General features: G+C 36.9%; 1 protein-coding gene across 10 annotated transcripts in view; it reads left to right on the top strand.

Annotated features, from left to right (window-relative positions):
- Positions 1-25,603, top strand: part of PLCB4 (phospholipase C beta 4) — a 537,045-nt gene that overhangs the window by 95,193 nt on the left and 416,249 nt on the right. Inside the window, exon 3 of one of the 10 annotated variants that reach the window (XM_069065420.1) lies at positions 21,418-21,662. The exons of the other annotated variants lie outside the window; for them this stretch is intronic. The gene's annotated coding sequence lies outside the window, so the exon portion shown is untranslated. The remainder of the gene's footprint in view (positions 1-21,417; positions 21,663-25,603) is intronic. 10 annotated transcript variants of the gene reach the window in all.

Genomic DNA, 25,603 nt, shown 5'->3' with positions numbered 1-25,603 from the left:
TCCTTCCTTCCCTCCTTCCTTCCTTCCTTCCTTCCTTCCTTCCTTCCTTCCTTCCTTCCTTCCTTCCTTCCTTCCTTCCTTCCTTCCTTCCTTCCTTCTCTCCCTCCCTCCCTCCTTTCCTTTCCTTTCTTTTTTTTTTTATTAATTTGTTTGTTTCCTTCTAGTTTACAGGATTCAATTCCACAATTCCTTGAGTTTCACATTTTGTCCCCCTCCCTGCCCTCCCTCCGCATGGCAGCATACAGTCAAGTATAGGATCTGTAAATACTTTCACATTATACATTGGTCAGGTAATAAAGACGGATCATATCAGAATGAAAAATGGTAAAGAGGACATAAAACTAAATAAGAAAAGGAAAAAGATCAGGTAGTTTGCTTCAATCTGGATATAAACTCATTTCTTTCTAGTTCTTTCTCTGGATGTACACATTTCTCTCTATCATGAGTCTTTTGGGATTGACTTATATCACTGCATTGCTAAGAAGAGTCCAGTCTATCAAAGTTGGTCATCACACATACGTTGTGTCTGTAATTGTGTACAAATTTCTCCTGGTTCTACTCTTCTCACTCAGCATCAGTTTGTGTAAGCCTCTCCAGGTAAATATGAAGTCCATCTGCTTCTCATTTCTTATAGCACAATAGGATTCCATAACATTCATATACCACAACTTGTTCAGCCATTCCCCAAATGATGGGCACCCCCTTAATTTCCAATTCTTTGCAACCACAAAAAGAGCTGCTATATACATTTTTGTACATATGGGTCTTCCTCCCACTTCTGTGATCTCTTTGGGATATAACCCTAGGAGTGGTATTGCTGGGTCAAAGGATATGAAATTTATTTATGGCCCTTTGGGCATAATTCCAGATTGCTCTCCAGAAAGGCTGGATCAGTTCACAACTCTACCAGCAATGCATTAGTGTTCCAATTTGCCCACATCCTCTCCAGCATTTGTCATTTTCCTGTTTTGTCATCTTAGCCAATCTAACTGGTGAGAGGTGTTACCTCAGAGTTGTTTTGATTTGAATTTCTCTAATCAATAGTGATTTAGAGCATTTCTTGATGTGCTTATAGATATCTTTAATGTCTTTCTCTGAAAATTTCCTGTTCATATCCTTTGACCATTTATCAATTGGGGAATGACTTGTATTCTTAATAGATTTGACTCAATTCTCTGTATATTTTAGAAATGAGTCCTTTGTCAGAGACACAGGTTGTAAAGATTCTTTCTCAATTTCCCACCTCCCTCTTAATCTTGGTTACATTGGATTTGTTTGTATAGAAGCTTTTCACTTTCATGTAGTCAAAATTATCCATTTTACATTTTATAATGTTCTCTAATTCTTGTTTAGTCATAAAGTCTTTCCCTCTCCACAAATCTGACAGGTAAACTATTCCTTGTTTTCCGAGACTGCTTACAGTATCAACCTTTATACCTAGATCATACACCCATTTAGACTTGTTTTGCTATGTGGTGTTAGATAATAGTCTATGCCCAGTTTCTGCCATACTATATTCCAGTTTTCCCAGCAGTTTTTGTCAAATAGTGAGTTCTTATCCCATTTTATGGGAGAGTTCATTCCATTCACATTCACAGTTATGATTGTTATTTGTTTCTTTCCCTCTATCCTATTCCCTCCCTTGTTAATGCTCATATTTTTCCCCCTTCTTCCTTCCTCCCCCTTAATAGTTTTCCTTCTGACTGCCTCCTCCCTCACTATTCCCTTATCAGCCCCCTCCCTTTTCCTTCCCTTCCTCCTTACTTCTTCCCTCCCTACTAACCACCCCCCCCCTTTCGTAGCCTTTTCCCCTCCTACTGCCTGTAGGATATTTTTATACTTAATGAAGTATGTTATTTCTTCTTCGCACCAAGAGTGACAGGAACAAATCTCATGCGAAGCTCCTCTCCCTCCCCTCTTTCCCTCTAAAATATTACTTTTTGCATTTCTTCTCCATAGAGTCCTATGCTTAACTGGTTGTTATTCCCTCCTTGCACCAGAACCAGTGAGGGAAAAGCTCATATGATTCTCATCTCCATCCCTTCTTTTCCTCTGTTATATTGTTTTTATGCCTCTTTGTGTGGCATAATTTACCCTTTTCCGCTTCATTCATTCCTCTTCTTCCATTGCAGTCCCTTTGTAGCCTTTAATGAGATTTTTTTAATCATCATTTTGTATATTTTATACTCATACCCTCCACTTGTCTATAAATGGTTTGCTCTTATTAAATAGCAGGGTGTGTGTGTGTGTGTGTGTGTGTGTGTGTGTGTGTGTGTGTGTTTACCTTGTTTACCTTTCTATGTCACTCTTACATCTCGTAATGGAGGTTGAATTTTCCATTGAGTTCTGGCTTTTTTATCAGGAAGGTCTGGAAATCTGTTATATCATTGAATGACCATCTCTTTGCCTGGAAGAATATGCTCAGTCTCACTGGGTAGGTGATCTTGGTTGTAAACCGAGCACTTTTGCCTTCTGGAAAATTGTACTCCACTGCCTCTGATCTTTCAGTGTAGAGGCTGCCAAATCCTGTGTGATCCTCACTGTGGACCCTCCATATTTGAATTGTTTCTTTCTGGCTACTTGAAGTATTTTCTCTTTTACCTGTTAGTTCTGGAGTTTGGCCACAACATTTCAAGGACTTTTCAGTTTGGGATCTCTTTCAGCAGGTGTCCAGTGGATTCTCTCGATTTCTATTTTACCCTCACGTTCTAGTATCTCAGGGCAGTTTTCCTTAATGATATCTTGGAGAATGTTGTCCAGGCTCATTTTTTCATCATGATTTTCTGGTAGGCCTACAATTCTCAGATTATCTCTCCTGTATCTGTTTTCCAGGTCAGTTATTTTTCCATTGAGGTATTTTACCTCTTTTTCCAATTTTTCATTCTTGTTGTTTTGTTTGACTAATTATTGGTTCCTCATAGAGTTATTTGTTTCCATTTGGTTTATTCTAGTTTTTAGCAAATAATTTTCCTTGGTTAGTTTTTGGACCTCCTTTTCCATATCATACACCTTTCTTTTAGAGAGATGTTTTCTTCAATATAATGTTTTTCTAATTCTGCAATTTTGGTTTTGAAATAATTATTCATTTTGTCTTCCATCTCTCTCATTTGGTTTTCAAAGTTCCTTTTGAGCTCATCTAGGAGAGCTTTCTGTGCTTAGGCCTCATTCCCTCTTGATGTTTCAGCTGTGGTTGTGGAGTCCACATTGTCTCCCTCTGAGTTTGGTTTCTCCCTCTGAGGATAGTAGGACTCCAGAGGCTTTGTAGTCTGCTTTCTACCCATTTTGAGGCAGGGCCCTAGCCACACCCTTCCTGTAGGGATCCCAAGCCTTTACTGTAGAGGGTTTTGCCCTGGGGCAATAGTTACTATGTTTTTGGGGGGGGGGGGGGGGGGTTGGATCAGGCAGGGTTCATTCTGCCATCCTCGTCTTTGGAGGTCCTGATGGGGGCTTTTAAAAAAATTTCTGGGCTATGAAGTGGTAGTCCCAGGAGTATTTGCTGTCCCGGATAGGGGCCCCAGCATTTGATTCTTACCTTGCTCTTTCTAGTCCCAGCCCTTTTGTGATAGGCCTGGTAGTGGCCCTTGTGGTTGGTGGGACAACTTGCCCCCTGAGTTGATCAGGCCTTTTCTGGGCCTGCCTCTGTTCTTCTCTCTTTCTTTCTTTCTTTCTTCCTTCCTTCCTTCCTTCCTTCCTTTCTTTCTTTCTTTCTTTCTTTCTTTCTTTCTTTCTTTCTTTCTTTCTTTCTTTCTTTCTTTCTTTCTTTCTTTTTCTTTCTTTCTTTCTTTCTTTCTTTCTTTCTCTTTCTTTCTTTCTTTCTTTCTTTCTTTCTTTCTTTCTTTCTTTCTTTCTTTCTTTCTTTCTTTCTTTCTTTCTTTCTTTCTTTCTTTCTTTCTTCCTTTCTTTCCTTTCTTTTTTCCTTTTTCTCTCCCTTCCTCCCTTCCTTCCATCCATCCTTCCTCTCTCCCTCTCTTTCCTTCCTTCCCTTTCAGTTTACAATGAAAACTAAAAAGAAAATATTTCTAGGGAAGAAAAAGTGCTTTGGCACACTATTTCATTCGGACGATATATGCTAATTTAACCCTTTTCTCTCCTGACCGTTGGGGACCTCTTCTCTCATTTGTTGCTCCCATCCAGGTGGTGCCTGCAAACTTCAGTATCTTTCACTCTTCCAAACATAGTCACAAGTTTTCCTCCCAAGAATTCAAACTCTGCACCCACCCCTCAAGATTTTACTTTGCTCCTAGTAGATATCATGGTCCCTCTTTTGGTTGTTTTCATTTTCCCCTTGTTCAGTTTTTTCCCCCCTGAAGATGGTTAGCTTTGAGGAGTCTATCCCTTTTACCCTTTCCCTCATCCATTTCTTAAGACTGTACCTCCTGTGTACATCAGCACAACTCACTGAGTTTTATTTGGGGGGGGGGGGGGTTTGGAGTGTCATTTCCACTTCTTTCTGTTGGTCTTTGCTTCTCTAATCTTCCTCCCTGGCAACTAAATGGGGTTATGCAAATTATACTGGGTCACTTCTAGATCTTCCAAAGGGAGTGAACCCAGAACCTTATGTTCCCAAAGCAATTGCTTATGACTCAGGGGAAGAGGTGCAGAATCTTGCTGTGTTTGTTTGCTCTGGCTTCTGGAATGTGCTATGGGAAATCAGAATGTTAGCACTGCTCTTCAAAATATTTATTAGGTCTTTGAAGTTTGGTTTAAGAGAAATTAATTCTTTCTCTATGGTCTCTGTAGCAGCTTTAGGAAAATGTTATCTATTTTAAATTTCAAAGTTAGTTTTAGAAATAAGCTGATTTTTCTATGATGCAGAATTGTTTCATGTATATGAAGGGATGACATTAAGTTTTAGCATTTCATTTTAGATTCTTAGAATTCTCTGCATAGCACCACCATGACTTAGGGGCTCTCTCTGCTTTAGAACTTCCTTCAGCCTGAGGGCACTGTCATCTGGGAAGATGTTTCTGCCATGGCAGCCGCTTCTCCAATTGGTTAGTTTCTTTTGGGCCCTATATTTGAGGGGCAGACAGTGCTGTGCTTTGGACTCCTGGACTTCAGCATGACCCAGGGGGAACCTTTCTCTCCTGCCCCTTTCCTTTCAACTCCCTTTTATTTTATCTTTCTCCATTAGAACACTATATCCCTGAGAGCAGGGGCTGTCCTCTTTGCTCCTGTTTGTATCCCTAGAGTTTTAACACAGTGGGTGATACATAGTAAAGGCTAGATAAATACTTATTATCTTGCTTTACTTACTGCCTGGAAGTATCAGCTTTACACATTTATATAGCGATCTTCTGAACATAACTTTCCTAAAATTGTGAGCATGTTAGATTCACTGAAGAGAGGATGCTTAGTCATGTGTATGATAGCCTCGCTCCTAAATGACATTCTTTGAGTGAGTGGTGAAAAAATTCTCATTTAACATGATGATAGGGCAGCTAGGTGGTGCAGTGGATAGAGTGCCAGGCCTGCAATCAGGAAGACCAGAGCTCAAACCTGACCTCACCTACTAATTGTGTGACCCTGGGCAAATCACTTAAACTTTTTTGCCTCAGTTTTCTCATCTGTAAAATGAGCTAGTGAAGGAAATGGCAAACCCCTGCAGTATCTTTGCCAAGAAAACCCTAACTGGAGTCATAAAGAGTTGGACGCTGATGAACAACAACGGCAGCAAAATACAAATAGAAAAAGAACAAAGAATTTGATAATAAAATAAACATGGATTGTAAGTGTAACCCGTTTTGCAGTGAGATTACATTACACACAATATTTATCTTACTATTGAGTTCTTTTGTTTCTATCATCATATTAAATCAAACATTTTTGGTCATTCAATCATAGAATGTCATTTAGAAAAGAGGTCATCATGCAAATGAATAAGAATCTATTCTTCAGCATATCCAACAAGTAGTCATATAGATTTTGCTTGAGAAAACCCAGTAAGAAAGAGAAAACTAACCCCTGAGGCACCCCATTTAATTTATAGATAACTCAAATATTAAGGAATTTTTTCTTTACATCAAGTCTAAAGCAGACTGGATCTTCCACCCACACCTCCTTATTCTGCCCCTTAGAGCCAAGCAGAACAATTTTAATCTCTCTTCCATGTAATAAGCCTGTAGATACTTGCAGACAGTTGTCATGTTCAGCTGGGTCCTACTGTGGAGAATATATAGTGGTAATAAATGTGTTTAACTATCACTGTTCATACTTCTGAATAGCCATTAAAGCTCAACCAAGGGAAAGTAGGATGATGTTATTGGTTCCCTGCTGGGAGCTATATCACTATATAATTTCTTCTTTCCTTCAATTTTTTCAATTTTAGCTACAAAATGGCATTTTTTTGAAAAAAGAAAGGAAAAATGCAAATCATTAGCATAGTACCCCATGGTTACTCTCTTACCTCCCACTTTGAATGATTAGACAGCTAGAGGTGAATAAAGCTAAAGAATACTTCTAATTATAAGAACTACTTCTGTAATGGACTTCATAATAACCTGGAGAAACTTATCTAAACTGATGCTGAGTGAGGAGACCAGAACCACGTGAACTTTCTACACAGTTACAGACCCATAGTATCTGTGATGACTAACTTTGATAGACTGGGCTCCTCTCAGCAATACAAGGTTATAAGACAACACCAAAAAATTGATGATGGATAGGGCTAGCCACATCCAGAGAAAGAATTACAGAGTCTGAATGCAGATTGAAACAAACTACTTGTCCTCTTCCTTTTTTCTTTTGTTTCATTTCTTTTTTCTTGTTGTTCATTCCACTGCTTATAATCCATGTTTATATCTCAATTAATCTTTAATATGAAGGTATTTGTCAAACCTATATTGGATTGCATGCTGCCACAGGGGGGTGGGAGAAGGGGGTAGGAGAGGGAGAGAACTCAAAGGATTGTGGAACTGAATGTTGTAAACTAAAAATAAATAAATAAAGAAAACTACTTCTGTAATAAAAGTTCAGGGACAGTTAGATGAGGAAAATAAGAAGACACTTCCATGGTTTTCATGTTGAACCAGATTTTTAAGGTAACTCTACGTGAGAACAATGGAATAATCACCTGTATGTGTCAGTGTAATACTAACTTAATGCATTTAGCCCTTTCAGAATGACCGGGTGATTAACAATTAGAATATTTTACTGTAGAAAATTTCATGGATGTAAGGTGACAGTTGGGGGAGAGACGCAATGATAGACAAATAGCTTGTCTAAAAGAGTGGTTTAGGAACTTTCTTAGAAAAAAAAGTCTTTGCAGAGGGCTTATGAGACTTTGAAGTTGATGAGACTGGCAATATTGAATTTGGGGAAATGGGCTTCTAGTGAGAAGAAATTGTTATTCATTGGAACTGAAAACAGAATGAAGCTCCTGAATCTCCTTCTTTGAAAGGCAATGAACTGGCAATCAACATTCCCATCAGTTTTGGTTGATTTACCCTCCCCAATCCATGTAAAAAGGGGACTCTAAACAAACTTTGGAGCTGCAGAGCACACAAAATGACACAGAGAAGCTAACCTCCCGCTGAGGACAGCCCAGCAGGCCGGCAGGAATCGGCCAGCGCAGAGCTCTGGGAGCCGAGCCCAGCACCACGCCAAGGCTTTAGCCCCAAGGCGGGCCTGACCAGCCGCCTGCCAGAGGGACTCCAGATCAGCAGCATCTGTGGCTGTTTCCAGATTTATCAATACATAGATGCGAAGGACAAGGTGAAAGGCCAGTGAAGTCTGGACTTTGGGACCCAGGAAGTGGGAGTGCGTGGCTTTTACCCCCCGGAGCGAGAAACCACTGAGACGCCAGCATAGCCTGCCAGCGCCACGTGGCGGCTTCAGCTCCTGGCCTGCAGAGTGTAGGGGGACCAAGCACCAGTCTAAGGGGTCATCGCTCTTGCTTTAACCTGCTTGGATCTGGATTGCAGTCTAGGGTGGAGGTCCTGGGGTGTGTGTCCAGCTTGCCAGAGCGTGTGGAGACCTCAGAGAGGGCACCCATCTAATACCTCTGGCAGCTGAGAAAACCCCAGCATTTGGGAAGAAAACTCCCCTGTCTGGTGGCAGAGTTGTACTGTGGCAAAAAGCCCAAAAGTCAAATCATTGAGTGGCGAAATGAGCAGGCAAAGGAAACAAAGCAGGCAGAAGATTCCAACATTACACTCCTATTTTGGGGATAAGAAGGAGCAAGGCATGGAACAGGAGGAAAACAGTGAAGTCAGAACTCCTGCACCAAAAGCTTCAAAGGAAAATACAAGCTGGTTACAGGCCATAGAGGACCTTAAGAAGCAGATAAGAGAAGTGGAGGAAAAATTGGGAAGAGAAATGAGAACAATGCAAGAAAATTATGAAATGAGAGTCAACAGCCTGACTGAAGAAAATAATACCTTAAAAAACAGACTGACTCAAATGGCAACGGAGGCTCAAAAAGGCAATGAGGAGAAGAATGCCTTAAAAAGTCGAATTTGTCAGATGGAGAAAGAATCTCAAAAGGTCACTGAGGAGAATCATTGCTTCAGAATTAGATTGGAGCAAATGGAAGCTAATGACTTTATGAGAAATCAAGATGCGGTCAAACAGATCCAAACAAATAAAAGAATAGAAGGCAATGTGAAATATCTCATGGGAAAAACCACTGACCTGGAAAATAGACCCAGGAGAGATAATTTAAAAATTATTGGACTGCCTGAGAGCCATGACCAAAGTAAGAGCCTGGAAAGCATCCTCCAGGAAGTCCTCAAAGAAAACTGCCCTGATGTTTTAGAATGAGAGGGCAAAATAGAGGTTGAAAGAATCCACCGATCCCCTCCTGAAAACGATCCCAAAAAGAAAACTCCTAGGAATATTATAGCCAGGTTCCGGAATTCCCAGATTAAGGAGAGAATATTACAAGCATCCAGGAAGAAACAATTTGAATATTGTGGAAACACAATCAGGATAACCCAGGATCTGGCAGCCTCTACACTGAGGGATCGAAGGGCCTGGAATGTGATATTCTGGAGGTCAAGGGAGATGGGATTAAAACCAGGAGTCACCTACCCAGCAAAACTGAGTATCATGTTTCAGGGGAAAATATGGTCATTCAGTGGAATAGAGGACTTTCAAGCATTCTTGCTGAAAAAACCAGAGTTGAATAGAAAATTTGACATTCAGATACAAGAAGCAAGAGAAGCATGAGAAGGTAAACAGGGAAAAGAAATCATAAGGAACTTATCAAAGTTGAACTATTTTTTTGTTTGAAGCAATCAGGGTTGAGTGGCTTGTTCGGGGTTGCATGGCCAGTTGTTGTTTCTGGGTGTGGTGCTGGGTCTCTGGGCCCAGATTTGATCCGGGTCATCCCAGCACTGGAGCTGGTGCTCTTGCTCGCTGAGCCACCTGGCCAAAGTTGAACTATTAACATTCCTACATGGAAAAACAATAATTGTAACCTATGAAACTTTTCTCAGTAGTTGAAGGGATTAGAAATATATATATGTCTTTATATGAGGTTATGCGGGCATATGAATACATATGTGAATGTGTATATATATGTTTACAGTTATACATAGATAGAGGGCACGGGACCAATTTAACAGGAAGGGATGATACTTAAAAGGTGAAATTAAGAGGTGAGAGGAATATAATGGGAGGAGATAGGGAGAGACAGAGTGGGACAAACTATCTCATACAGAAGAGGCAAGGGAAAATGGTTACAATGGAGGGGAAGAATAGGAAGGCAAAAGTGTCAACCTTATTCCTATTGAATCTGGCTTGAGAAGGGAGGGAAATACACACTAAATAGGGGATCTCACCCTCCAGTTTTGGTTGATTTACATTCTACTGGAAGGCAGAGGTGTGGATGAAGTACCCACTATCTCAAGTGCCCTTCAGATGTTACTCTAGGATACTTCCATCTAGAGCACTGCCAAGGATTGGTTATGCTGTTCCAAACTCTCCATATTGTGAGAATAAATGTAAGACCATTTAAAATCCCTAGGAATAATGATAACAGCAACAATAATGATAGCATCTGATATTTATAGAGTTCTTTAAGGTTTATGCTTTACATAAATGATATTATTTGATTTTTACAACACTTTTTGTAAACTCTGAACAAGTTCAGAGTTTATGTGGCTTATTGTCATACAGTTAGTCAATGTCTAAGGAAAGATTCCAATCCAGATCTTCCTGACTTCATGAGTATGTAATTCTATCCTTTATACTATACCATCTTTAACTATGTAATATATAAATTCAAGATAGAGAATTAGATTCTTTGATTGCAACTTCATGAGGATATTTCAGCCTCTTTCCTCATAGTGCTCTGCCTCCCAAACCCACAGGCAAAAAAAAAAATCTATACTGGCTGGTATCGTAGTAAGGAAATCTGATTTTGCCAATACCATTCCCTAAATCAAAACTTATCGATCAGGATGACTAGGTTGTGCAGAGAATAGAGCACCGACCCTGGAATCAGGAGGACCTGTGTTCAAATTTGGCCTCGGACACTTAACATTTACTAGCCTTGTGACCTCGGGCAAGTCACTTAACCCCAATTGCCTTGCCTTCCCCCTTCCAAAAAAAATAAAAAAAGCAAAAAAAAAAAAAAACCCAAAACCTTAATGAGCATTTCCATATCTCTTAGACTCTAAAATAGAGGTTGGAGGATTTGAAATAGGATGCAGCATATGTAATTCAATACAAAAAGCAAGTCAACAAGGTAAGTAAAGTATTTAGAAGTAACCTTGATATTACTACACTATTTTAGGAATTAGATTAGATGGGGGTTCTTAATCTAGGGTCTGTGGACCAGTGGATACATTCAATGGGGTCCTTGAATTTGGATAGGAAAAAATATTACATCTTCCTTTCAATATTTGAAATCATATTTATTTTATACATTTAAAAATTTAATTTTGAGAAGGGGTGATCGTTTTTTCCCCCAAATTGTCAAAGGAGTACATGATGATTATAATTAATGTAAATTATAGATTAAGAACTTCCTAAGTTAGATTAAAGCTCTCGTATTAATTACCACCCCAGTACATGGGATAAGAAGTGCAACAATAGGGGCGGCCAGGTAGCACAGCGAGTAAGAGTACCGGCTCCAGTGTCGGGATGACCTGGAGATCAAATCCCGGGCTCAGACACTTAGCACCCACCCAGAAACACCTGGCCGTGTAACCTTGAGCAAGTTACTTAACCCCGATTGCTTTAAAAATAAAAAAAGTACCAACAATATTTAAGAAGATGAAATTGGGAAGAGCAGTTGGACTTGGCAAAATATATACAGAAGTAGTTCTTGTTGCTGTTCATCCTCCATTCTTAAAAGTGTTCCAAGGACATCAAGAAAGTGATATCTTGATTTGAAAATGAATTGATTGGATTTAAGTGAGGCAGAGCAGTATAAAATCATCATCCTCACTCTCTCCTCTGGAATCATCAGGGACCAGTGGCAAGATAAAGGGCCAAGACCATTGGCAATAGCCCTGAAGAAATCCTTATTGGAGGCACTATAATTTTAAGGGGACTCAGGAATTTATTCTTAAAATATTTAAGAGAAAGATTCCTGGAAGAATGGGGAAAACAATTATGTGTGGTATTAAAAAATATAGTGACCTGCAATACTCTAGTAAAGGGTCATATGCCTACTTTCACAGAGATTTACAATTTTCATGAGAATAGCCTATGCAAAAATTATGAGTATTTTCAATGAAAACATGCTACAAGAACAGGCAAGCTTTTGGAGCTGATTTTAAAAGAAAAATACTCGATGTCTTTACAACCATATAACATGAAATAGTAAATATAATGTCTCTATTTGACTCAGAAAAAGAAGATGATGCCATGAAGGTTTTCCTTAGGCAAAGTTACATCTTACCCATACATTAAAACTATTCAAGACTATGTCAGATGCAACTAACAAAATAATTTTGTTGTGATCTGCTGAGTATTGATACTAATCAAGATTCTAGCTATGTTCACAAAATGTTTTGTTTGCTTTTTGCAAGTATGATGGTGTATGGTTATTCCACTAATGAGACACTCTCTCTCAACTCTGGACCCTTTCTGTGGCTGTCTTTCATGTCTGATATATTTTCTCTCCTCCACTTGAATTCTGATGTTCCTTTAAGAACTAACTAAAATCCCACCTTCTATAGAAAACCTTACCCTATTTCCTGTGCTTTCCATCTTTAAATTATTTCCTATTTATCTTCTGTGTGTTTATGTGTACATACATATGGCTTGCTTTGTATATATTTACTCATATTTTGTCTCCCCCACTAGATTGTAAGATCCTTGAGATCAGGGATTGTCTTTTGCCCCTTTCTTTAGGGAATATGCATTTAATAAATGTTTATTGAATTGAATTGGACAGTGATTAAATTTGTCACATTTAGCTGCAAAAAAACAACAACGATAGGAACAGTGAGTGGAATTTGAAGAGAGGCAGTCGCTTAATGCAAGGAAAAATGCCCTAATAATTAGAGTTACCTGAAGATGGGATGGGCTGCTTCAAAAGTAGTGCCTTCCTTCTCAGTACAGGTCCTGGTGTGTTTGGTGGTAGTGGTGGTGGTGGTGATGAGCAACTATTTCTTGGAGATGTTATTGAGGGGATTATTGGCCAAGCTTGGATTAGATCAGATGGTGTCAGATGTTCCTTTCAGCTCTGATCTTCTGACTCTCTACTGAGTTGGACAGAAGTGGTAATTTTCATCAGAGTGCTCACACCAACAATGTTACAAATTTTCTAAGTATAGATGAGGAAGCTGAGACTGAGTTTCACTGACTTACACTTGGTCACACAATTAGTAATTGGCAAAGGTGGTACTCAAACTCAGTTCTTTTGGCTTTAAAGTCTATATTCTTAACCTCAGGAGATCTAAAACTTTTAGTATTAAACTGTTGTTTGGCAATCTGGTGAAGGCCAATGGGTCACTTCTGACAATGATATTTTTTGAAATGCACAAAATTAAAAAAAATGTAGTATTATTAAACAAACTTGTTAAGTTCAAATAAAGATGTAATTTTTCCCCAAGTTCATGGACCCTATAAAATATATTGATGGATTCCAAATTAGAAATCCCTATCTTACCACAGCATCATTCTGTCACTACAGAAGATGTGAAAATGTAGTGAATATCGAAGTCCGTGAGAGATCTGCTTCTTTTGAATTTGAAGACTTTATAAAGACAGTTCATGGACATAATTAAGACTAACCAATGATCATAATAAAATAATTTGAATTTGTTAGATTTTGATGATTACTTATTTTATTTAAACTATAAAATATTAACTTTATAAAAATTATTTTATATATTTTGATTGACATCTATGACTTTTGTATTATGTACATCTTTAATCAGGTGTATTTTATATGCAAATAAAATAATCTTACATGTAACCCACGTCTCCCCCAGAACTCTGGGCTCACATGGACTGGGTCTGATTCTGGGAATTTTCTTAAGAAAGATCTAACTGTTCTTTTGTAACATAATTTCATATATAGCTTGTGTCTAAGTTTCCACATGTGTAGGTAAAAGAGGTCCCAGTCCCTAGAGGCATTCTATATAACAAATGAAAATTTGAAATGAGATAGCCTTTATTTTTTCCAACAACAAATTTTGGAAATGCAAAAGACTCACAGAGACCCATAAATAGATATTGAAATCACACAAATCACTCAAAGGTAGTCCGACTTGGAAGGAGCTGAATGCAATCATTTATATTCTGGTGACTGACTAGCTCCCTGATTGTATATCACAATGTTTCCTCCTCCTCACGGAAGTGAATGGATGAATTAATGATAAATGAATTAAAAAAAATTGTTAAGTGTATCCTGTGTGTCAGACACTGTGCTAAGTGCTGGAGATACAAATATAAAGGTGAAGAAGATACCTGCCCTCAAGGAACTTACATTCTTTTAGAGAACAGATTACAAATACTTGGGAATTGTTTCCAGGGAAGCTGTATTTTGATTTAAAAAGTTACTGAGTTGGTAAGTGGAACCATAAGAAAGTAGATTGACACACCCGTTCAGAAGCAGTGGTGGTATTGATTTAATTATGGTTCTAGAATTGGAAAATGGTGAGGATGAAAAACATGGTAGATAATAAAAAGATGGTTGGAGGTGTCTGAGTTGAGTGTGTCATGTGCTCCTGCTGAAACTTTTCCAGTTTCTTCTATCTTTGGGTTGGAATATCTACTTAAAAAAAAAAAAACATCTCTCCTCTTAGGCCACCTGGGAAGTCACATGTTGCTTTTACAATACTCTTTGAGTGACTAAGGTACCACTGATGCTTGGATTTGAAAATCCAAGAAAATTCCAGGAATTGTCTTTACTTGATAGCCCAATGTGGGGGATAGGGGAGAGTAGGTGTGGAGCGTGGCACTTGTAACTTTCTACAATATTGGGCAAAAAGAGGAAGAACTCTCTTAATTCTTCCTGCATTTCAACCTGTCTTCTGCCTTTTCCCCTTTACAAAAAGAAAGGCACAAGGAAGGGACCAAGTAGTAAGACAAAGGACTGAAAGAAATTGCTATTCTCTTTTATGGGTGGCATAGTGAGATGGTTCTTCTAATCATAATACATCTTCCCATATCCCAGCTAGCCCATTATCTTGTAGGCAGCACCAATCCCTAAAAACCAAGTCAGTAGTTATTGCTGTCCTCTCAACAAGATGCAAATGGACATGCCTATGCTCTTCATGGGATGCTGCTTTCCTGACCCCAGACGAAGAAAGACTCATACCCTTTAATCTCATCAATTTGTTTGGAGATTCTCCTCTTCAACTCTTCTACCCTTATATTTTTTACACTGAAAACTAGAATAGACTTATTTTAATTCGGTTAGATGAAGACTTGAACAGTGATGACTATTTTCAGAGTGGTATGGGTTAATAAATACTTCTCATCTGCAATGACAATGGTTTTGTTTTGAAATATTGCAAGGTATTTGAAGTAGGATAGTAGAATCATAAGCAAGGTCCTTTGTAGCTGGTGAAATCTTTTAGGCATCTCTGTTCTATTAGTTATGCAGCAAACATTAGAAAGCCCTCATCTATTCTTTTGTGTTTATGATGTTAGAGTGTCATCTCCTTTAGGGCAGGCACTGTCTTTTGACTCCATTTGTATCCCCATCATGGTGCCTGCCATTAGTAGGTATTTAATAAATATTTGTTGACTGATTATTAAGCACTGGCAAGAGATAAACACAATTGTGTGGAGAGATGTATTTGTACTTTTAAATAAATGCTTGTGGATTAATTGACTTGTGTAGCAATGGATGCAACCAGGGTTATCTCCCCTCAGGTGCTGAATCATCATTCTGATCAAATCAGCATAAGACAGCAGCTATTACTTATTGTGAACCTCTGATTGTGTCATCATGTAGTTGGTCCGATAGCGAAAAATTGGAATCAGGATGACTTTGTAAGGGTTCTGCAGAAATTTGTGTAGTTGCTGAATCTCTAATTTTCTTTTTGTGTCTTAGGGCAACTAGGCTAGGCTGTGTAATAGAAATAGCCCTTGAATTGATTCCCGTAGTTCGGAGAGAGGGAGGTGGTAAAGCTAGCAGGTGAGTGCTGTCTGGCAGACTTTGCCCATATAAGAGAAAGAGAAAGGAAAAAAGTAGGAATGCTTATTTCTTTCTTCTGCTACAGAAAATGGTAGTTATTGGTCATGTCTGGAAACACCTATTTCTTGTCCCAGTATACCTTTCCTACCCCTTAGTTACTTCCCTTAACATACCCCACTCCCTTCCCCACCAGAAAAAGAAAGGGAAGATGAGGGAGTGAGTTATGACATTGGATCAACAACCCTAGTCTTGTCCCAGATGGCAAAATAGTGCTCTGACCCATTTTTAGCCTAAGGGAAAGGAATAAAAGACCTGGATCCAGTTTAGGTCTGCCTTTTGGGAAATTAATAAAAAAATATTAAAAATCAAAAACCATACGATTCTATCAAAATCTACTCAGGCTTCTGGCTAGGAAATTCTAATGTTCGGAAGAATGGTCTAATCATTTCTTTGACCCAGTTTTGCTCCGTGTATACTAAGCTATTCACGAAACCTTCCTTGGAACACCTACAATTAATACAAAGACGTACATCACAAAGGAATAAGGCATGCTTTTATATGTAACAAAATTAGGAAATAGAAACTTTTTTTTAAGATGGAAGCATCTAGGAAACAGCTATCTTTCCAGCCACAAGAAACAGAGAAGAAATTGGAGGAGTACAACTTTTTATACATCTCAAAAGCGATGGTCACAGAAGTGTCTAGTAGCAGAATATGCATTTCAAACTATTTATGGAGACTCCTTCAACCTTCTCTATGACTGTCATTGTGTGGCCACTTCAATGCCACTGCCCACTGACCTGCCCTCTACTGCTCTCCTCTTCATGTACAGACTCTTGTAGTAGCAAATTAATCTCCCTCTGTCCCTTAGCAGATGATCGAGCTCCCCTTTCTCAGACTAAAATAGGTTTCAGGGCCTGGGACTACAATTTACAGAATTCAGTTAGGTTTTAGACTTTTCCCTTTTGCACAGGGAAGAAAGATGGTTACAGGGTTAATGATACTAGGGAAATGTGTTTAGGCAGTAAGAAAACTGAACAAGTGAGATTTGATTAATTGTATACGTATGTGAGGGAATTGCTATGTAACTGTGTTTGGATTTGTTCAGATTGTTTTAAAGTGTGCATGCACACATGTACGTCTGTGTGTGTTGCATTAGACCATTTATGAAATGCAAGCAGTTCCTTACAAAAATCTTTAAAAGTGCTAGAATAGCAACTGTAGATCTTTGTTCAAGGCAATGTAAAACCATGTTATGCAAAAAAATATTTATTCAAACAGTGAGCTTAAGGTGGGAAACATAGCATTTGAGTTAGCTGGAACCAGTGACATAGAAGCCTGGTTGTTAAGGGTAACCATTTTCTGATTGGAAAAGACAGTCTTATTATACAGAGGTAAACATGGAGATGATCTCTTCTCCATCTCTTTCTGGATATTAGCAGGAAGAAAGAATGTAAGGACTGTTGGAACAGAGAGAGGCCATATATCTAGGAAAGGTAGTTCTTTTTTTATTTTTTAATTTGATAGAAATTTATTTTTAGAAGTAAAACCACTCAAAGTAGCACATTTTCATTAGAGAAGTGGTGACACAAGCATTATTAAGTACCATTACAATTATATATTGCATTTAAATTATTTAAATTAAAAACATCATTTATGCACTAGTTAAAGGGAAATGGATATCATCTCTTGTAAGCTTCTTCCCCTCAAGTAAAATGAAAATCACTAGACTGAAAGACCATTGATGACTCAAGTGATGCCTGTTTAAGGAGGAAACAAGAGACCTGGATTCTGGTCCCAGTTCCGCCCATAACTCTCTATTTGTCCTTAGGCTAATCATTTGACTTGTTCTGGCCTCAGTTTTCTCATCTGTAAAAGAGAAAACACAGCATAGTGGATAAATCACAAGGTTCTGGGGACAGAGAGCCTCATTCACAGGCTCTTTATCTGTGTAATCTTAGACACATCAACCAATCCCTCTGAGTCTCAGGTTCCTCTTCTGTGAAATAGGGAAGTTGGACTACGTGGCCTCACCTTTGAGGTCCCAGAAAGGTAGTTCTTTCTAACAGTTTAGGTCAGTAGGATTAGTAGAACACAATCAGAGGAAGGGTGGAACAATTAAGGGCAGAATGATATTTAGGACTTTTGATAAAGCCATTCTGTAGTTTACCAGAGGAGACCAAGATAACGCTAAAGGTAAGATAAGTAGAAAGTAAAGTCAAGATTAGGATTAACTCTACTACTGTTAATATCAGAGCCTAGTATTTCACTTGTACCAAGGAATTTGCATTTCTTCAACTTTTGATCTATACACCATATATTTATTTACACGTAAGTATGAGCAATTAATTAATTATAATGTTACTATTAGGAGTTATATTTTTATAGAAAAGACAACATTCACTGGATCACATGCTGAAAGCTGAGATTTAGGTAGTCACGTCTGTGGGAAACCTAGCCAGTCAATATATAATAATCCCAAAGTACTGTTGTTCACCAGAATTGCAGACACTTAGGGAGAATTGACCAACATTCTCCCTAGGGCTGGCATAGTAAAATCAGGTCATTGTGATACTGAGAGCCCTTAAATGACCCTGGAGTGGGAAAGAAAGTGCCCTATCAACCTCCGTTTGCCACCTTAAAACACTGACCATTAACTTTCTCCTTTTTTGCTCTACTTCTTTTCTGCCCAGTCAGATTTTTTTTTTTGATGCTATATGATGAGACAATGAATTATCACCAGTAAAAGTTTTTTTTTCCTGGTAAATACTTTGCATTGCTTGGACCTCTGTGTCCATACTGGCCTTAGTCTTGGAGGAGCATAAAAAAGTAGAAGAGAATAAATTTGTGAGATATGAAAAGTCCTTTGCCTTAGAAGTCCATTACTGACTTTGGGGACACAGTGTCTCCTATTTTTCATTTTTCCCTTTGACTCCTGTTGTGAATAATTATTTTTATATACTACTATATATTAAAAAGGGTTCTATTTAGTCAACAAATATGATGGAGGAAGATTGAATATATGTAGATATATACATATATGATATACAATTCATTTTAGATATATATTATTCAAAATTTTATTTTTCTCAAATAATAATTTCCAATAAAATATTTAGGAACAGAGCAAAGCCTGAATTTGCAGTGTTTACTCAAATATCACTCCCATTACCCCGGTAGTTCTTAGAATAAGATTACTGAGAAACTTGTTTTTCTGTCACCTGTTATTGTTGCCACTTATAATTTATTAGTTTGTTGCTTTGGGAATCAAAAATTGAGGTGGGAAGTATGAAGGGCACAATAGGACAATTGTTCCCATTTTCTACCCACATTCTGTTAGAAATATATATATATATATATATATATATTTCTATGTATAAATATATATGTATATATATATAGAGAGAGAGAGAGAGAGAGACACACACAGAGACAGAGAGAAAAAAGAGAGAGAGAGAGACAGAGAGAGAGACAGAGAGAGAGAGAATCAAAGGATATTTCTCCACTTGAGAAAGTTACCTCTTTCTTAGTGGAGAATGGAATCAATCTATTGCTTCCTTGAGCAGGTTTCTTGATGGTCTGAGTCAGAAAACAGGTTTGCTACTATGTAGTTTATCAATGAAAGATGCTGTATAATTATCATTGAGTGGAATAAAGTGAATAGCATTTCTTCTGGGAACCATTATTTGCATTAATGCTTGATCTTTTGTATACTTTTTGATTACAGTAATGCTTTGTCTTTATAGAGGTTACTCATCTGTTAACCTCAACTATCTAGGAGTTAGCTGCATGGAGGGAGTAAAGGGGAAAAATGTTTTTTTTTTTAAGCTGCCAGAATGACATAAAGTTCATATGCTAAAACTAAGATCTTTACTTGGAAAAATCCCTCAGGTTCTTACTCAGAAGCTTTTTACTTGTACTTTGTACATAGTTGCATGTTACAAACTTCATGATCTATTTTCCAGTGAAGATTTAAAAACAGTAAAGTTCAAGAGTGGATTGATAGAGGTGTATAAACTAAAATATGAAGAAATTATTTTCATTTTTTTTCAGCTGACAGGAGAAAGATAAATAAAAGCAGACACATGAATTAAAAAATCATAGTAATCAGATGCCTTGTACTGTGGAGGTATAAATAGTCCTCCACATATTAATAATATTCCTAGGGCACAAATATTCTATAGTACAATATAACTATTGATGTTTATATTGTAAACAGTCATCAAGAAAGGATTGAATAATTTTAAGTCTGTTTTAAAAAGGCAAAAAGCAGGGGGTTTTTTTTGGAAGGAGCTTAGGGAATTCAGGTTTAGGTACCTGGAAAATCATCTTAGGTGACAGTGCATCCTGGACTATATCAAATAAATAACTTCCCTCCTTTATTAATGGTCAGGTTGGAAGTTACCAAAACTGAATTTTATCTTTTCAGTAAGCTCTATAGCATAAATACAAGTGCTTTTTAAAAATGTGGTATCATATAAAAGCTCGAGAGAACAATATGACTACAATATGCTGAGACAAATCAGCTCATTTTCATTAAGTTATGAGTTATGTTACTGTCTGAGCCCATGTGTCTCTCTCTCCACCTGTTCCTGTTCATAGGCATGGTTGGACTGTACATGGATGCCTCTAGAAAACAGACAATAGATATACAATGGACTTTCTAAATCCAAGTCTAACATATGGGGAAATGCTATAATTGTGAGGCAGGGAAACATGGACTGATTTCATTATTTCAGACATCGCCACATCTCAGCTCATGTTGCTTTAATATAATCTGTTGAAAACTAATATGAAATGACCATCCAATAGTATAGCAATCACTTTGCAATTGCCAGGATCCTAAACAAAAATTCGAATCACCTTGATAGCAGGGACTATACCATATATTGACTTTGTATTTACAGAATCACAGAGCACAGTGCTGAGTAAATACTTACAGTATAGAATAAAAGCAGAAATGCTCCTCTTGGTAGAAATCAAGTTTACTTTTACAATCTTAAGACTCCTAGGAATTGGGCACACTGCAATATTAGAAATGAATATAGAGATAGTGATTCATGTTTCACGATTTAATGAATTATTCTAGAACACTTTGGGTACACCTCGGCAAAGTCTCAATGTCATTGTGAAATTCACTACTACAGTCCAATAAAGTTATATTATTTATAATAACCAACAAAAAGTACGTTTGGAGATCTAACCAAAGTTAAAAATATTTCTTAAATTGGAGGCCAAGTCATTGTGTGGGTAAGAGCAATTGTCCAGACAAATTATGGACAAGGGTAGAACTGAAAGCGGTAGACCAGCTCCCACCCTCATTTTAAAAATGTAGTTTCAATTTGCTTTTTGTTAAAACATATAACATGATCTCTAGGACCTAGCCACATTAAATGAGTATCCTCCTTATCTCTGCTAGGTATTGTAGGGGAGGAATATAGCCAGAAGGTGGCAGGAGGGGAAAGATGAAACAAAAATTTTTTCTATCTCTGTTCTCAAACTGGATAATCAATTTCCTGAATAACTTAGAGTTAGTTGTGGTTCTGTTGTTATTTGTTATTGTTGATGTCATCATCATCATTGTTGGTTGTTTTTTGATTGGTTTATCTATTTTGATTATAGCTAAGCATGCAAACAGCTTAAGAGAAGGGCATGAGTAGGTGCATTATACTTCAATACAATGCCAAATGCCCAAATTCTAGTCATTGAGCAGTGAACTGAACCTGTTACAAGGAGCAGTTCTTGGAATTTGCAGTGATCCTGTTATCACTCTGTGCAGTGCCCATAAAAAGAAATGCTATTTTTGCTGTTCTTCCAGCAGTGACAAAAGTACACACCTTGGGCTTTTCTCTCATTTTTCTCTTTGCCAGGCTTCACATCGGAGGGCAGAGGTATGGGACTGCCCATCAGTCAACCATTGTTATTGTTACAATCACTGTCTGAGTTGTGCTTGTTCATTCTGAAACCTCCCATTCTCTCCCCTCCCTCCGTTCTTGAAACCTTGAGGCTTACTAAAAGAGCTGTGATTGCAGTTACACTTTTCAACCTTAGATCAATAGTGTTCTCAAGAGCTTGCTTCTGAGTTGAAGTAGCAAACCTCTCTCCATTATTTCAGGTAAGAGAATACTTTTTATTTTTTAAACAAATTGTGAATATAATTCAAGGTTTCGTAGGGATTCTATTTTTTTTAATAGCTTTGTTGAATACATTTGGCAAGATGATGTTTCCAAGTTCCGTTTTCAGTGTTCTCTGAAGAGAAATAATGCATGCGTCTAGGCAGCTGTGGAATAGACTATTTTCTGACACCAATAGTATTACTAATATTGACTTGTGCATCTTTGGTAGGTATTTGCTAAATATATTCTAATTACAGAAAATCTGAGCCAAAAGAAGAGGATATTAGGCTCTTCAGTTCTGATCTGATTTTACTATAATAGGGTTCATTTAATGTATGTTCCATATACTTGAGCTAAAATGATCTTACAACTTTGAATTCATTTTCATCTAAAACTATTTGTTTTGAATTTTGTTTTATTTTGATTTTGAAATTAATAGTCCTTTTGGCAATATTTGCCGTGAACACGTGTACCTGCTGTAATATAAAGATAAAACTGAGCTAGTGATTTATTCTTTTCTGCTGCTTATCAGATGGAGCAAATCACTCTTATTCCTGGTTTGGGTGTTTTATTGTTGTTTGCTTTATTTCCTAATAATAAAAATGAAGGTATAGGCTCAGTTTAAATTTGTTCAGTTATAATCACCACTTTTGCAATTTGTTGAATTAGACTCTTCCCTTTTTTTGTTACAAGGTGGTTAGATACATGGAAAGCAAACATTTCAAGGTGACACGGAAGAAAGTTAGCTTTTTAAATATATATTAAAAGAAGAACAAAAAAATTAAATTACCTACTTTATCATTCTTTTGAAAGATTAAAATTTTACTTAAAGCCCTTTAATGAAATCATGATACGGAAATTAGTAACATGACAAAACAATTCCAAGTTTTCTACTTTTGTCATAATTTTAATATTGATTTAAAAATTAAGAAATAATTATTTAAATATCTCTTCATCAAATTCTTAATGTGAGATCCAAAAACCACATGTAAGTAAAAGTTAGGAGAATGATTGCATTCAGATATTGCCATCACAGCAGGAATGATTTATTTGTGGGCTCTTTGTTTTTCATAGCCATGAATACTTTTTAAGAGCTTTAGAAATATCATTTAGCAGTTTTTAAAAGAAAGACTATTTCTTTAGTTCTGTGTGAAAAAAAGAAGTACCTACTGACAAAAATTGATTTGGCCATCAAATAGTAGATTTTTTTTGTTTCTTTTTTTGGTTTAAAAGGAACTTATTTAAAAGGACATATAACTGGAACTCAGTTGTCATAATTCTGGTGCTTCTTGCAAAGTTACATGTAGTTACATATAGCTGTCCATGATTACTGAAATAAAAATATTCTAAACCTTTTCTTTGGACTATTTTGCTTTTTTTTCCATTAAAGACACATGATATGGAAAAAATAATTCTCCAAAGGTACATTAGTCTTTTCCAAATATCTTTTCAATATTAAGTTATGGAAGACTGCATTAAAAGTTCAAGATTTTTAAAATAATGGCATAGCTATCTTATAGACCTCAGACAGACTTTCAATATCATCTTTTTTCTTAGGTAGGTATGCTAACTGAAGTCCTATAAAGAGCCATATAATTCTCATGGCAGAGACATTGCTTATATGAAATAAGTTGTAAGGGGCTTTTAATTTAATGTTATTCTAAACAAAAATCTCTTTATTTTAAAGTTTTACTACTTATGTGTATGAACTCATATTGATAGCTTAACCATTTTTGGAAAAGCAAATATTTCAGTTGAACGGCTGTGTATTTTAATGCTCTCTATACAATAAATAATAATTTCACTGATTCTTTTTTTGTTTATGGCATACCTACTATGTCACAGCCTTACTTCATAAGTAATTTGAGCTGGATATTTATAAATGATTAAAATTGTTAAATGATTGAATTGGTTAAATGTAAACACTGGCCCACTTGTGATTGATAAGACTGACAGTATGATTGATAAGAGTGACGACAGGTGATCTCTAGTCTTTCCTACATAGAACAAACATGTAGAGTAAACTCTGATTAGCTTTCTTGGTAGCTATTTCCAGGGCTCATTATTTTTGATAGCTCTGTATCTTCCCTTGTGAGCTGTATTACATTTGGGTTCAAATTGTGTGACCCCTTTTGGATAGCTTTGAACTAGCATGATTCCAAGTGCCCCTCTATCTATCCACTGTCACTTTCCCACAATCAGGGGCTTATTCAGCATTGGCTCAATTTGCTTACGGTTGTGTTTCAGTGTTGCGTTTTTTTTTTATTGTATCTTTGTCCCAACTTGCTTGCAGGTGTCCCACTTCACTCACCATGAGTTTTAAATATAGAAAGATTGTCTGTGGGGAAGCAACTTCTTTCCCTTCCATTTAACACACAATTTTCCATTGTAATCTACCTTTTTAGAAATTTAACTATTTTTTCCTAAGTCTGACACTGTTGGATTTAAGTTAAACATTTTAAACCTAAACAGGCTGTTATGATTAGAAGCTGGTAATATTAGGTTCCTTAAATGATTTGCCTTTTCCTAATGCAAGACTAGAAATAGTTTGCATAATCCATGTAACACTTAAAACCATTCTGTGCCATGTAAATTACATTCAATGTCAGCAATTATATGACTACTATTTGGCATTTATATTTTTTAACCATTTATTTGTTTTCTTTAATTTCTTTGAAAATGAAGATTTTTGATGTCTGTAGCTTATAATAGTCCTGTGTCAGGGAACTCTAGCTTTGTCAGTGTGTCTTCTTTTCCTAGAGGCAGCTAGTAGATAGATTGCTGAATCTGGAGTCAGAAATATATGAGTTCAGATCCTGCCTCAGGTACTTAACTAGTTGTGTGACCATTGACACATTACTTAACTTCTGTGTGCTTCAGTTTAATCTGTAAAATGGGGGTACAAATAGTACCCTCCTCCCAGGATTGTTATGAGGATAAAATAAATTAGTATTTGTAAAATGCTTTGCAAACTTAAAGGTGCTATATAAATGTTAGGTATTATTATTACTGCTATTATTCCACTGATGCGGATTATAACCTCTATACAAATTAGTGGATGATTTTCAAGTATTTATGGGATTTCCAACCTTGTGATAAGCTCTTTGACGTTCTTGGACAAAAGATATATAGCCCAAAATTGAGCCTCTATTTCAGCTTGGTAGAACCTGCTAGAGCTTACACTTCATTGTCATAACCTCAAAACATTCAGGGTCTTGGGAAAGGACTCACATTTGAAACTATTTATTGCCATTTTTTTATGAGCAAAAAATAGCAACAAAATATATTTCCATAATTTGGGAAATAACTGAACAAATTGTGGCATAAAACCAAAATAGAATGTAATTCCACAGTAAGAAATGCCTAATGTGGAGAATTTAGAGAAACTTAGCAAGACGTATATGATGCAGAATAAAATGAACAGAACCTAGAAAGGGAGGGATGGGAAAGGAATAAACAGGAGGATAATTTATATGACAACAGCAATATAAAGGAAAACTATGAAAGATTTCAGAACTTTGGTTGTGTCCAATCAGTGACCAATTATGTTTTAGAAGATGGATGATGAAGCATATCATCTCTAGGTGTAGAGGAGTGGACTAGAGGCAAGGAATGAGAGGTATATTTTCAGATGTGGCCAATGTGTTGACATGCTTTATTTGCTTATGTTTATTAAAAGGGAAGACTTCCTTTTTGGGAGAGGTTGTTAAGTGGAAAGTGATAGGGATTAAGAGATGCAAAGAAAAGCATCAATAAAACATAAACCATAGAAGAAAATAAAAATTCAGAAGGGGACACAAACACATAGCGTTTATATACTTATATATATATATATATATATATATATATATATATATGATATATACTTAAAAATCAACAAATATCCCCTTTACTCCAGAGCTGATATTTTAATGGGAAGAGTGTACACAAAAGGGGACTA

This window comes from Petaurus breviceps, unplaced genomic scaffold (genome assembly GCF_028583685.1).
Source record: "Petaurus breviceps papuanus isolate PSGF00001 unplaced genomic scaffold, PetGlider_PUasm1.0 90686, whole genome shotgun sequence".
Classification (NCBI taxonomy): Eukaryota; Metazoa; Chordata; class Mammalia; order Diprotodontia; family Petauridae; genus Petaurus; species Petaurus breviceps.
Note: the sequence above shows the minus strand (reverse complement) of the source record. Positions and strands in the feature narration are given on the sequence as shown.